The 12,930-nt window shown below is 38.4% G+C and overlaps 1 protein-coding gene across 2 annotated transcripts in view; it reads left to right on the top strand.

The window, feature by feature from the left end:
• The first annotated feature begins 506 nt into the window (after window positions 1-506).
• The window catches only part of DAAM2 (dishevelled associated activator of morphogenesis 2), a 161,430-nt gene continuing 149,006 nt past the window's right edge, over window positions 507-12,930 (top strand). For both annotated transcript variants that reach the window (XM_070932454.1, XM_070932453.1), the window contains exon 1: window positions 507-551. The gene's annotated coding sequence lies outside the window, so the exon portion shown is untranslated. The remainder of the gene's footprint in view (window positions 552-12,930) is intronic.

The following is a 12,930-nucleotide window of genomic DNA, read 5'->3' as shown; positions in this document are numbered from 1 at the left end:
GAAACACTTTAAAATGAGTATGATTTTTCACTGATCTGCAAATACAGCTGTATAATACAATGTGTATATAATGCAATCTATTATTTCCTTTGGAGTAGACTACACTAAGGAGCCAAATGTAAACTTTGAGGGTATGACCTAGAGAAATTTATTGGTTTCATCCAATAGCTCACATTCCTAAGGACTTCTGTCATTCTTGTATCAAAAGTAGCCAAGAGAGGGAGAAAAACAGTAATTTTTCTCTTGGTAAATATCTACATTGCAGTCTCTGATTGCTGATAGTTGATATTTCATTTTGGATTGAATTCTGTAGATGGCTGCTATTTATAATGAGGAAATACGAGTGGATAGCTCCCATCTCAAATATGTTTGACAGCTCCAAAGTTCAAAACTATCTTTTACAACATGTTTTTCCTTTGTCACATGAAGTGTTTACTGTTTCCTGGTATGAATTAACAAATGAGCCCCACCTGGTTTTTGTACCTTTTGTCAATCGGAGAAGTACTATTTCCATTTTGAAGACTGAAAGATCCAAACTCTCCCTGATGCAGGTATTGTAAGTTATTACAGAAGTTTGTAAGCTCTTGCAGGTGGAAATTTGTGCAGGACTATATGGGGAGTAGGGAGAAACCTTTAAGGAAGTTATTATAAAAGAGCCATCATAATAAATCTATGAAGGACTTCCAACATTTCTCTCTACCCTCCTGTAAGCTACCTCACACCTTGCATTTTTAAAAAGTGTATACCTCAAATGATCTAAATTAACACCATCTCAAACTTTGCATTCCTGTTTCCTAAAAGTTTTTGTCAGCTGTGGAATAGTTATTTTTCTGTTTGATTCTCTTGGTTTAGAATGTTTTTTGATGGTAGCTTTACAAAGCTGGGGAAGGTGTTGATATATGTGTTTCCCTTTTACATCTCCACACAGTCTCTGGTTGTGTTTCCTTCGTAGAGGGAAAACAAAGAATGGAGGACTTCCCCTGGGGTGGAATTGAACACATAGAAAAATGGGTGATTGTAAATGTGCGCTAAAAGTCCCCAGTTACCTCGCAGTTTTGTACTATTCCAGCAGTGATACTATTGCCCATCTTTCTGGTTTTGCAAGGATTTCTGTTTCAATTGTTACCTCCCCATCCTGACATGTAGCAATGGCAGAAAAAGAAGGGAGTAACAATGGAAACTAGAGAGGGGTTAAAGAAACCACAGGTAAATACATGGCACAAATGACAAGATAATATGGGCTCTCAAGAAATGTTCTGGATTAACTTTATAATAAGGTTTTGCAAGAAACTGAGGAGATTACCGTTTCCGCATTGTTAACTCACTACAAATGTGGGAAATACTCTGTTCCTTATAACCATATAAAGTCAAATAGAATTGTTCGGCCAGCCAGGCGTTTAAATATATGACTTTGCCTGACTTTGCTTTATAAAACTGACTAAAAAAAAGGGGGGGGGGAAAGGGGAGGGAAGGAAGAAATCACAGTGTTAATAGCCTGCTGATGCAAATTCTTTTTTTTAACAAAAAATGGTCTAAATGCTACGTAACAAAGAGCATTGTGGCCTCATTAATGGAAGTTAAAAGATTTTGAATTAGAAATTAAAATAGATGCCCACAAGTGTTTATGGAAAGGAGATGCAAAAATCTGAAACCTCCAGCAAAGTTTGCATCGAATCAGCTGCAACGCTGCACCACACACAACATATATGTACAAACTTTATTGAAGGATTTTTTTTAACAAAATAAAAGCAATACCAATATTAGAAAAGAATATGAAAATATGAAAAAGAAAATAGGAAAAGAAATTACAAAATAAGCCGCTTCCAATTTCTTTGACAGTGGTTATAAATGCATTTATATTTTACTTTTAAAATTACATTATAATTTCCTTCTTCCATAGGAAACCCTTTATCACAATTTCATTTTTTCCCCCTTTCTTCAGAAAAAAGTTCAAATGGAGTTTCCAGTCACTAATAAATGCAACAGTTGATCATTCCCTAAGCAAACAGGCTGATTTTGCTATCTGTGCTACTTCCATAATTTTCATTAACCATCCCTCCATTTTGGGTATATCGGAGTTTTTCCATTTTTGTGCATATAGTAACCTTACAGCAATAATCTTATAAAAACATTCTTCTCTGACTCTTTTCTAGTTGACTGTCCATTAATCCCAACCAAGAAAAGTTCTGGTTTCAGCTGAATCTTAGTCTTTAAAATTCTTTGTATCAGTGTATATATTTAAACCCAACATTTTTTTTACAAGTCAATCGGGCAAACCTAACACTGAGGTAGAGATGCTCACTGACTGCACAGTCAAGAAGGAGAAGGAGGAGTTACTTGACAAGATGATATGTATCCAGTATATCCGCGATATTCACATAATGATTTGGATCACAGATTACACTAACCATGGCTTAACATTGGTTGAGGGCCAGAATAGAGAGGTCAGGCTCGTGGATAGCCAACATGAGGCTATGAAAATTCTTTGAAGAAAGTGCTCTAAAACACAAGGGACATGAAGGAAGCTCATTAAAGCCACTATGTCTTTTTTAGGTTCCCACAGCTGCTTCCCACATGTGGAAACAGCTGAAGCAACTATGGAAGACACGACTGCTTGAATTATATGTAAAGCGATGCTTGATATAGACTCCCATGCATTCAGAAGCTTTTCTTTAAAAGATTTGCAAAGTCCAGTCCTAAGTCACAGTGCTTTGGTTGGTATTATTGTTTAGTTTTGTTTTCCTAAGGAAAATAAAAAAATTATTGAAACTATTCTGAGTACAATTTCTTACATTATCTGTGCGCTACGTAGGGTTTCCAGCATGTTGTCTTAACCATTATACCTAACTAGCTGTTGAGATATAATAGCAGTTTCCAAATATCTGAAGATTGCCACATCTGAATGGACTTATTCTCTATAGCTATGATGGCGAACCTATGGCATGTGTGCAACAGGTGGCACATGGAGCCATATCGGTGGGCACGTGAGCATTGCCCTACCTCAGCTCCGGCATGCATGTGCGCACCGCCCACCTGATTTTCAGGCCTTCCAGGCCCACCGGAAGTTGTGGGGAAGGGTGGGGAAGGTCGTTTTTGCCCTCCCCAGGCTCCTAGGAAGGCTCTGGAGCCTGGGGAGAGCGAAAAACAGGACTTCTAGTCCCACCGGAAGTTGGCAAAGGGCCGTTTCCGGCCTCCGGAGGGCCTCCAGGGTGGGTGCGGAAGGCCCTTCCCAGGCTCCAAGAAATCCTCTGAAGTCTGGGGAGGGTGAAAAAGGGGCCTACCGGTCCCACTATGCCATTGTGTGAAAAAAGCAGGGGGAGCACGGGGGGCACACTGAATTATGGGTGTCGGCACGCGTGCGGGCAAACCCCTCCCTGCTCCCCCCACTTTTGGCACGGTTAGCCAAAAAGGTTAGCCATCACTGCTCTATAGCTTTAGAAATCAGAACCAGAATGCGTTAAGTAAGGATACTTAAGTAAGGATATTTAGGCTAGATTTCAGAAGAAACTTCTGAAGAGGAGTTCCTGAATGCATTAAGTAAGATACTTAAGTAAGGATATTTAGGCTAGATTTCAGAAGGAACTTCTTAGAGGTTGTTAGCCAATTGAACAGTCTGCCACATGATGATGTGAGTTTTTGCTAGAGGTTTCAACAAGAGGTTAGAGAGTCATCTGTCAAACATGCTTTAATGATCTTACATTGAGCAAGGGATTTGGCTATACGATAACCTCTAGTCCTATAAACTCGGGATTATGGTTCAGTATATTATCAGGCCAACAGTACTAAGATTAATGGAGCTATTGCTTTCTGCAGTATGTGAACCTAGTTCCTGTACTGCTTAGGATTTGGGCCTACCTTTGCTCTCTAAACATTTCTTATTTTAAGATGGTTCACTGCTCAGTCACTTGCTGAGATGGATGGCCATACAAAATAAATAAATAAATAAAAAGATTATAGGGAGTCCTCAATTTACAACAGTTCAAAGTTACAACAGCACTGAATTTATTTATTTATTTATTTATTTATTTATTTATTTATTTATTTATTTATTTATTTATTATATTTCTATACCGCCTTTCTCCCGTAGGACTCAAGGAAGTTTTTTCAAGAAAAATATAGACACACAAACATCATAAAATTGCTAATTAAAATTATTACTTACGACAACCATTGCAGCATCCCCATGGTCACGTAATCAAAATTCACATGCTTGGCAATTGACTCATATCTAGGATGGTTGCAATGTCCCGGGATCATGTCGTCATCTTCTGCAACTTCCTGACTAAGCAAAGTCAATGGGGAAGCCAGATTCATTTAACAACTGTGTTACTAACTTAACAATTGTAATGATTCACTTAATAACCGTGGCAAGTAAAAGTTGTAAAATGGGAAAAAGCTCACTCAGCAACAGAAATTTTGGGCTCAATTGTGGTTGTAAGTCGAGGACTACCTGTACTATAGAGTTGCTTTTTTGTAGGATTCCAACATAACTACAGTATTCAGATTCTACCTGATAAGGCTGTTTGTGCTGGATGTTTGTGGTAAACTACGGGAAGATAATTACAGAAGAAAAGGGGGAACTCTCACTATGTTATTAAACTTAAGTAAACTTTGATACTCAGTAATTTCAGCATGACAAAGTCCTAAGGAGGCAAAACTGTACTAAGACATGGGAGAAGAACCACAGGGAGATGCTAGCTAGACTCCTTAATGGAGTGGCATTGTTTTAATATGTTTTAATAATGCTTCATGTGTTTCCTTCACAGTATCTGTGTAAGCATTCAAGGGCAATGCAATTTCTATGCAGATACTGAGATTAGAATATTTTCCTAGAATCAATAATCATACCCTAAAGGTGAGTGAATGGAATAAATGGTTTTATTAGTCAGATAAAAAAGATAAGTCTTCTTAATTCATATGTAACCTTTCAGATTAAGATGTACACTTGATGGTGAAATAAACCCATTATTGTAGAAATTAATTTCTGCATAGATGCAGCCAAAATACTATAGAACATTTAGTATTTATCCTTGGATAGAGGTTGAATTTGATCCACATTTGAGAGAATTAAACATATTTATTATGTTTATAGGTGTTGTAAGCACCACAATTTTAGGTGTTGTGCTGCTTATGTTATCATGGGGGATGTCTTCTTTAATTTTTTTTCTAATTAGAACTCCAAGCACTTAAAGAGGAGATGATCATCTTCCTTTTGTCTTCTATTTCATCTCCCTAAAACCCATCAGATGTGAAAAAATAAGCCTGTCTTTTAACACCCAGCTTCTACAATAACTAGATAGACCAGGAGTGGGCATCTGTGGCCCTTTTACAACCTGTGGACTTCAACTCCAAGTTGTCTCAGGAATTCTGGGAATTGAAGTCCACAGGTTGTAAAAGGGCACAGTTGCCCACCCCTGAGATAGACTATACTTTCCTGAAAGTTAGATCCCTTTCTCTGCTTTTCTTTCAGAGTCAGATTCCTGGAGCCGAAGCTATGCGTTGTGTGCATTCACATTACTTTTAATGATAACAGGCCAATGCTGCAATGTGGAAATTGAGCTGCCTTGGATTATACCGGTATAGATAGTCCTCAATTTATGACAATAATTGAGCTTCAAATTTATGTTGCTAAGTGAAAAATTTGCTAAGTGAGTTTTGCCTCATTTTACGACTTTTCTTGCCACATTTGTTAAGCGAATCCCTGCAGTTGTTAAATTAGTAACACCGTTGTTAAGTGAATCTGGTTTCTCCATTGACTTTGATTATCAGAAGGTCACAAAAGGTGATCACAGTGCAGACAACGCAACCGTCATAAATATGAGTCAGTTAACAAGCATCTGAATTTTGATCACGTAACCCATGTAGATGTTGCAAGAGTCGTAAGTGTGAAACATGGCTATAACTCACTTTTTTTCAGTGCTGTTGTAACTTCAGACGGTCACTAAATGAACTGTTGTAAGCCGAGGACTACCTGTAGTCTGCCTGAAACTAAGAGATTTTTTGGCTTATTTACCCACATTTAGCTTATTTACCTACATTGGCATTACAGTCCCTTGGATGGCTCCTGTGGTGATGTTGCATAAATAGTTGCTATGGCAATAGGATTACAACGGGCAAGGTGGGGTTGAAAAAGTGTGTGCCTACAATAGAGCTGGGCAACTGCTGTAACAGAGCTGCTTGGAGAGAAAATGTGTGTATATTTAGGGCCAGCGTACATCTGATATGCTTTCTGAGCTTAGTGTTTCTTAGTAATAGAAGACTGTGATCGTGCAGAGGCCCCTTTATTAATGAGATTTGGAAAGGTGGGGAGATCATAATGAAACAAACCATGATCCAGTTTCTGCTGACCGATGAAACGTTTTACCAACCCGCTCGATGGGATGAGCCTGGTGAGCCAGACCTTTCCCACATAGGTATGAAGCGCAGCTCCCTCTCAAGCCCTCTGGCATGCCTCTCATTTCTGAAGCAAATGTCTACTTAAGCCTAAACAGCGTTGAACGGAAATGTGCAGCCGGCATGAAATCGCAAGAATTGTTTCAGCCCTGCGGGGTGGTACTATTGTTGGTGTTGGGCTCTTGTTGATAGTTAACATTTTTATTGAGTTGTAAAGTAATAGAAAATGCCAAATACAAAGTAAATAGGAAAGCAGTGGGAAAGGAAAGGTGAGGAAAAGTGAAGAAAGAGAAGAAAAAAAGAAGAAGAAAAGAAGCTTTGACTTCCGACTCTTTCTATTACAGTAAAATAAGTCATTAACATCAGATCACAACTTTTTCCTTTTTCCTAATACCATAGTATAAACAAGCCATTTCTATAAAGATCTATCAGTCTAATTGGTAAATCCCAAAGTCAAAGTTTCATTCTTCTCCACGTCAAGCATGAAGTTCAGAAGCGGTCTCCATATGGAAACAAAAGTTACTTGTGTTCTTTTCTTTAATCAAGATGGTCAATTTTGCCATTTCAGCCAAATCCATTAATTTCTACAACCATTTGTCTAAGGTGTTAGAACGATAATAGTGCCTGCCCATTAGTCATGATGGTCATGTGACCATTTTTATTGTCTTTTTTGTGGCAGTCATTAAGCAAATGTGGTCATTAAATGAACCAGTGGACTATGGATGCAGTTTTGCTGAAAAGCAGAAGTAATTGCTGGTTTTTGGTAAAATCAGGGGTGGGCTTCAAAAACTTTAGCAAGGGGTGCTCTGCCCAGTTGCTGGGTGGGCATGGCCATGGTGGGCATGGCCTAGTCGGCCTCCTGCACCACGGTGGGGGTGCATTTTTGCCCTCCCTGGGCTCCGGAGGCTTTCCTCGAGCCTCCAGGAGGGCGAAAACTGCCTCCCCAGGCTCCAGAGGCCCTCTGGAGGCCGAAAACGAGCCTGTTTCTGGCCTTTCTGAAGTTCCAGTAGGCCCGTTTTTCGCTCTCTCCGAGCCTCTGCATGCACCCTGCCCTTACCTGCATCCAAAATTGGCTGTGAGAGGACTCCTGGGAGGGGCGGGGTGGGTGAGGCCAGTCACGAATGGGATTTGGGGGTTCTCCAAACTGCACAGAATCTTAGCTAGAGGTTCTCCCAAACCCCTGTGAACCCCCAACAGCCCACCCCTGGGTAAACCTGTCCTATGCATGATCACAGGATGCTGCAAACAGCTCTAATTGTGGCCATGTTGCTGAGTGCTATGAGAGGCAACCATCAGAACATTGAAACCTGGTTGTAAGTTGCCCTAAAATAGGTCTGTTGTAACTTTGAATAATCACTAAATGGGAAGGGGAATGTTAGTTGAAGACTACCTATAATTGACAGATGGAAATTTGTCACAGCACAGATTTTCTAGGTGCCATCCAAGATTTTTTGATATGGCACTCAGTGTGCCAGTAACAACTGGGACCACCACATCTGCTTTATGCCACAATATTTCAGCTTCAATTTTCAGAACTTGATTCTTTGTGATCTTTTCCAATTCTATCCCCTGGTATTGCCACAACAATTATCTACACTTTATGGTTGGTTGCATAGGCAGCCAGATATTTAGACTGGATTTGGTATTTTTGTCCATCTATTGAGTTCTTTCCTAGGACCTCGCATAGGCAGTTGCTGTTGTTTAATAATATTAAAGGTACCATCACAAGATTTACGGTAAGGTGTTCCAAGTACAGCTGCCTTTTGTAATTGATGATTTTGTCAATGCCTTTCATGTTCAAGTGTGCTCCAGTTGCTTCTGGATTGCACCTAAGGTGCCTATTACTATTAGTACTACCTTTGCTTTGCCACAGTCATTCTATTTCTATTTGTGGTATTTATATTTTGTGATATCCCCAGTACTTTCCCTTCTTTTCTGCTGTCTTCAGGTATTGCCAATGTCCAGCATGCAGACCTCTTTTTGTCTTTCTTACCATCAATTGTTAAGTCTGGGGTGTTATGTGACAGGTGCCCGTCTGCATGAATTCTAAAGTCCCGGAGAACACTTGCTTCATTTTCTACTATTTTGCTATTTTATGGACCCAAATGGTATTTCTTGCAGATATTTCAATGTATGATGAAGATAATGATGGCTGGTCACACAGTCAGAGGCTTAGACTGGATTTGGCATTTGTATCCACTATTAAGTCCTTAAGGACCTAGGATAGATAGGTGTTGTTTGATGGTGTTAAAGATCATCTCATCATCATTATTATTAAGTGGAAATCATAGCCTTATTTTGGTTTATACACAGATTTCTTGATGAAGATGGCTACCAAAAAAATAGTCTTCAATGATACCAATAATCTGAGCCAGGGGATGATATTTGAAGGGTCTCCCTATCACATGAATTGGACTACTGCTCTAAACGTAGACAATATTTGCATACCCATGCTGGATACTACTAGGAAATCTGATATTAGTGTTTGTGGGCTCTGATAGGAAGGCCTCTGAAAGAACCCATCATATTTGAAAATGGTCATAGTATAGTTAAACTATCAGATCAGAGGTGGGTTTCAGCAGGTTCTGACCAGTTCTGGAAAACCAGTAGCAGAAATTTTGAGTAGTTCAGAGAACTGGTAGTAAAAATTCTGACTGGCCCCGCCCCCATCTATTCTCTGTCTCCCAAGTCCCAGCTGATCAGGAGGAAATGGGGATTTTGCAGTAACTTTCCCCTGGAGTGGGGAGGGAATAGAGATTTTATAGTAACCTTCCCCTGCCATGCCACGCCCACCAAGCCACACCCACAGAACTGGTAGTAAAAAATTTTGAAACCCACCACTGTATCAGAGGTGTGAGCCATGTGTCTCGCTTGCATGGGATTAGAGTGGTAGTTACTGAGCCAAATTTACAGAATAAAAATACTGGATTATCTCTTTCTGGTTTGTTTGTTTTTTGTCTGTCAGTCTCTCTCTGTGTGAGAGAGAAACAGATAAGAATTAGAAAACTACTAGTATAGAAGAAAGCAACCCTTATAAGAAAAGAGTGCAGAGGTGACCATGTGTAGTTCCCAAATTTATTCTCTCTCTCTCTCTGGCTTTCTGTTGCCCAAAATGAGAAGCATGTTTATTGCAATTCTGAGGTGGGAACAACTTTTATGTGAGATCTAGAATAAACTTAATGTATTTAAAGAACAACAAAGTCCTTTCACTATACAATGTGCCAGAACTAGAAAACTAACTTGAATTTTATGTGTTACAGTATATAGCTTTACCTCTTTTGATCATTGCCTTTCCTAAAATATTAAAAGCTCTTTCTGGCCATCTAAATATTTCCTATCTTTATCCTAGAAAATGGTAGCTTTCTGCTGCTAAAGTTAATAAAGTGGAGAGCCTGTAAATATATCTGAATTATTTGGTGAATCATTGGAGTTAACAAAAATAAATATCATAGGAGAAAGTGTTAGTAGGGTGTTTTTTTTATGGCACAATGGAATGATTTTGGCTGTATGGTGGGGGTTTGGATTATCTAAACAATGTTTTCTAGCTGGGAAATTCTGGGAGTTGAAGTCCATACATCTTAAAATTGCCAAGTTTGAAAAAATGCTGATCTAAAAGGACATCATGAAGGGATCCATATGGGAAAGAATAATATCTTTTGAGGATGACAGACCCAATTTACTGGTATTCTGCTAAGTGTAAGATTCAGAAGAAACCACCCACCTGGAGAATTTCTAAAAAATTCTTCCTTGGAAGTTCTTTAGAAGGAGAGAAATCTGGTATCTGCCGGCAGTGAACTTGAACAGATGCTTAGATTTTGAGCTTGTGGGTAGGCATCTGGTTTTGTTAATGTATTGCATTTAGAATAGATTCTTTTTTTTAGGACTCTTATAAAAACTTAATGATGATGATTTCAGAATGTTTTCCACTGATGAGTTTTGCTTTGAGGGGCTATAAATAAAAAGGCATTCTCCTCCTATCCCTGTCTCCATCTCTTTCCCCTCTGCTGTCTCATATAGCCATTTGTAGCCTTTCAGCCGCACATGGGAAGATTAACTATGTGGGGATTAAGAGTGTATTTGCAAGCCTTACTGCAGGGCCCCAAATTATAGAAGCACTTCTAAAGACCTTTATACATTGTGGGTGAAAGTTTGCTGAGGTTTCATAAGCAGCTTTTGCAAAATGAATGTACAAGCTGACTGATTAAAATTCCCAGTTGAGAAAAAGTTTGAAAATGAGTTAATCTACTGATGACCCCCTTTGCAAATCTTAGTACAATACAGAGTTCAGAGAAGGATCCATATAGATAAACAGAGGTTTGTCCACATCTGTCAATTTTCTGCATGTTTTACCTCTTCATGTCATTTGGAATTTAGATGCAGAGGGAGGGATCTTTTAATGTTTTAATGTCCTGTTTTTCAGCAGTTTTTCAAAGATATTAGATACAACTTTTAGAAGTAGAATGCTGGGTTAGTTGGTCTTCTGATTGGCTTCAGCAGGGTGGTTTTATTCCTAAGACTTGTCTGTTCATGTTCACTAAAATGCCATAAATTAAATTTATTTAATCCATTTCTTAGCCAGCTTTCAAAAACATATGAACTTCTCAAGGCGGCTCAAAAATGAAAAATACATTGTATGCACTATTTAATTATATTATTAATTATCATAAGCAAAAATACAAATATTAATTCCATATTAAATATAAATAATTTTAAATAAAACCAATTATGATAAAATACATTTTTAGAGGCTCATCTGCAATGAATACTATGAAATATTTCCTTTAAGTGTGGCTTTTTAAAAAGTGGCATACCAGCTTTGTGACTGTGTGCGGTGATATTCAGTGGAAGAGACATGGGGCTTGATGTACCTCCCCAGTTGTTTTCCTATTACAAATTGCCTCTAATTGTTTTTCCCTTGATTGGCTCCAGATGTTTTAATATGATTATTGTGCTTTCTTACTGAGAAATCATAGAAGCTTTTTGAGCAGTAGACAGTTGATAAAAAGATACAGTCAAATGGCAAAACTGTATTAAAATGCTGTGAAGATAAATGAAATGCAGAATCATTTACAGAAATGAAAGTGGCTAGGAATACCTATAATGGTGGGAAGAGTTAATAGGGAAAGTGTTACGTATTGGGAACATTTTTGTTTTAACTAGGCTGTTAGGACTACCACTAATAAATGCTATAAACATCCTGTCCACGATGGGGAAAATATTCCGTTTATAAATTATATTTTGAACAGGTTTTATTATATACATATATTTATTTCTTTGATTTATATCTTGCCTTTCCTTCAGAAAACCAAGGTGATGTACCTTGATAGAACTCTGTCCTCCAATTTTTCATCTCTTTAATCCCCTATAATATTGACAGGATGGAAGGTGACAAAAATAAGTAAGTGAACTTTCAGATCAAATCAAAATCTCTATTGGTCACTGAGCAAAAATAACAGAATATAAATGATACATTATATTCTAAACACTTTCTCTACAACTTTCCCTCAGAAGGGAAGACTGGATGAACATTCTGCAGTATCATGGGGTCCAGAGATGGTTGCTTGAGCATGCAGTGAATCATCACCTCCATAAGACACGACCATCTCCCTTAACTGAGAATTATATCCTCCTTCACTTCTATCCCAGAGAAGCTGAGTTTAGCTCTCACATCTGGCTCCATGTTGCTTAGCTGTCTGCTTCTCCTGAAAACTACCTCATCAAAACCATATGGCTGTTTCCAGTTTCTATCTTGCTTCCATCTTTTAACAATCTGACATCCAGGCCTCCTTTCTCCTTTCTTCTCTACCAAATAATTTACTTCCTTTCTTGTCTCCCAGCTATTTCTTTTAACTTTTTCTCCAGACAATGCATTTGGACATTAGAAATGGTATTTAGTATTTTGGAGAGCAGGACTCCCCCCCCCCCCGGCCCCAAGGCTGTGGCTTTCTTGTGGTAGAAAAATTGTTCAGTTGTGTTCTTGTGGGAGCAGGGAGGGTGCTAGCATAGAAACATGCATGTACAGAAAATGACTACACATTGTCTCTTAATTAATCTGCTGTCCCACCCATCTCTGGAGGGCTTACATCATCATGATGTTTTCTGTTCTCTTTCTTTAGAGTGGCACAAACAGAGGTAATGATTATTTTCATTTAAAAGCTGTGTGTCCGATGCTTACTTGCAAAAGCTGTATTTTTGCTTTTGGCCTTGAAAGAATTTACATCTCAAAATTCATGTTCACCCCCAAATCGAGAAGCACTATCATCCTAATTTAACAGAGATGGCTTTCAAGTTCACCGGCTCTTGGAACTGAGTGAAAAATTTGGTAGTTTAAGTTCTTTTCTATTCTGGTAAGATTAATGAAATATAAAAATATTACTATATTATATCCATTATGCATATCTATATTATCCATATTTTCATCTTCCTCCTCAGAAGCAGATTTGTCAGAGAATCCTTTAACTGGCAGAATATCTAGAAGTTAGCAAGTTGACAAGATAAATTGTTATTTTTAACTTAGTTCATATATGAGGTTGGCAA

This window comes from Pituophis catenifer, unplaced genomic scaffold (assembly GCF_029215685.1).
Source record: "Pituophis catenifer annectens isolate HBS135680 unplaced genomic scaffold, rPitCat1.0.hap2 SCAF_1, whole genome shotgun sequence".
Taxonomy (NCBI): domain Eukaryota; kingdom Metazoa; phylum Chordata; class Lepidosauria; order Squamata; family Colubridae; genus Pituophis; species Pituophis catenifer.
This window is presented reverse-complemented; position numbering and strand designations above follow the sequence as displayed.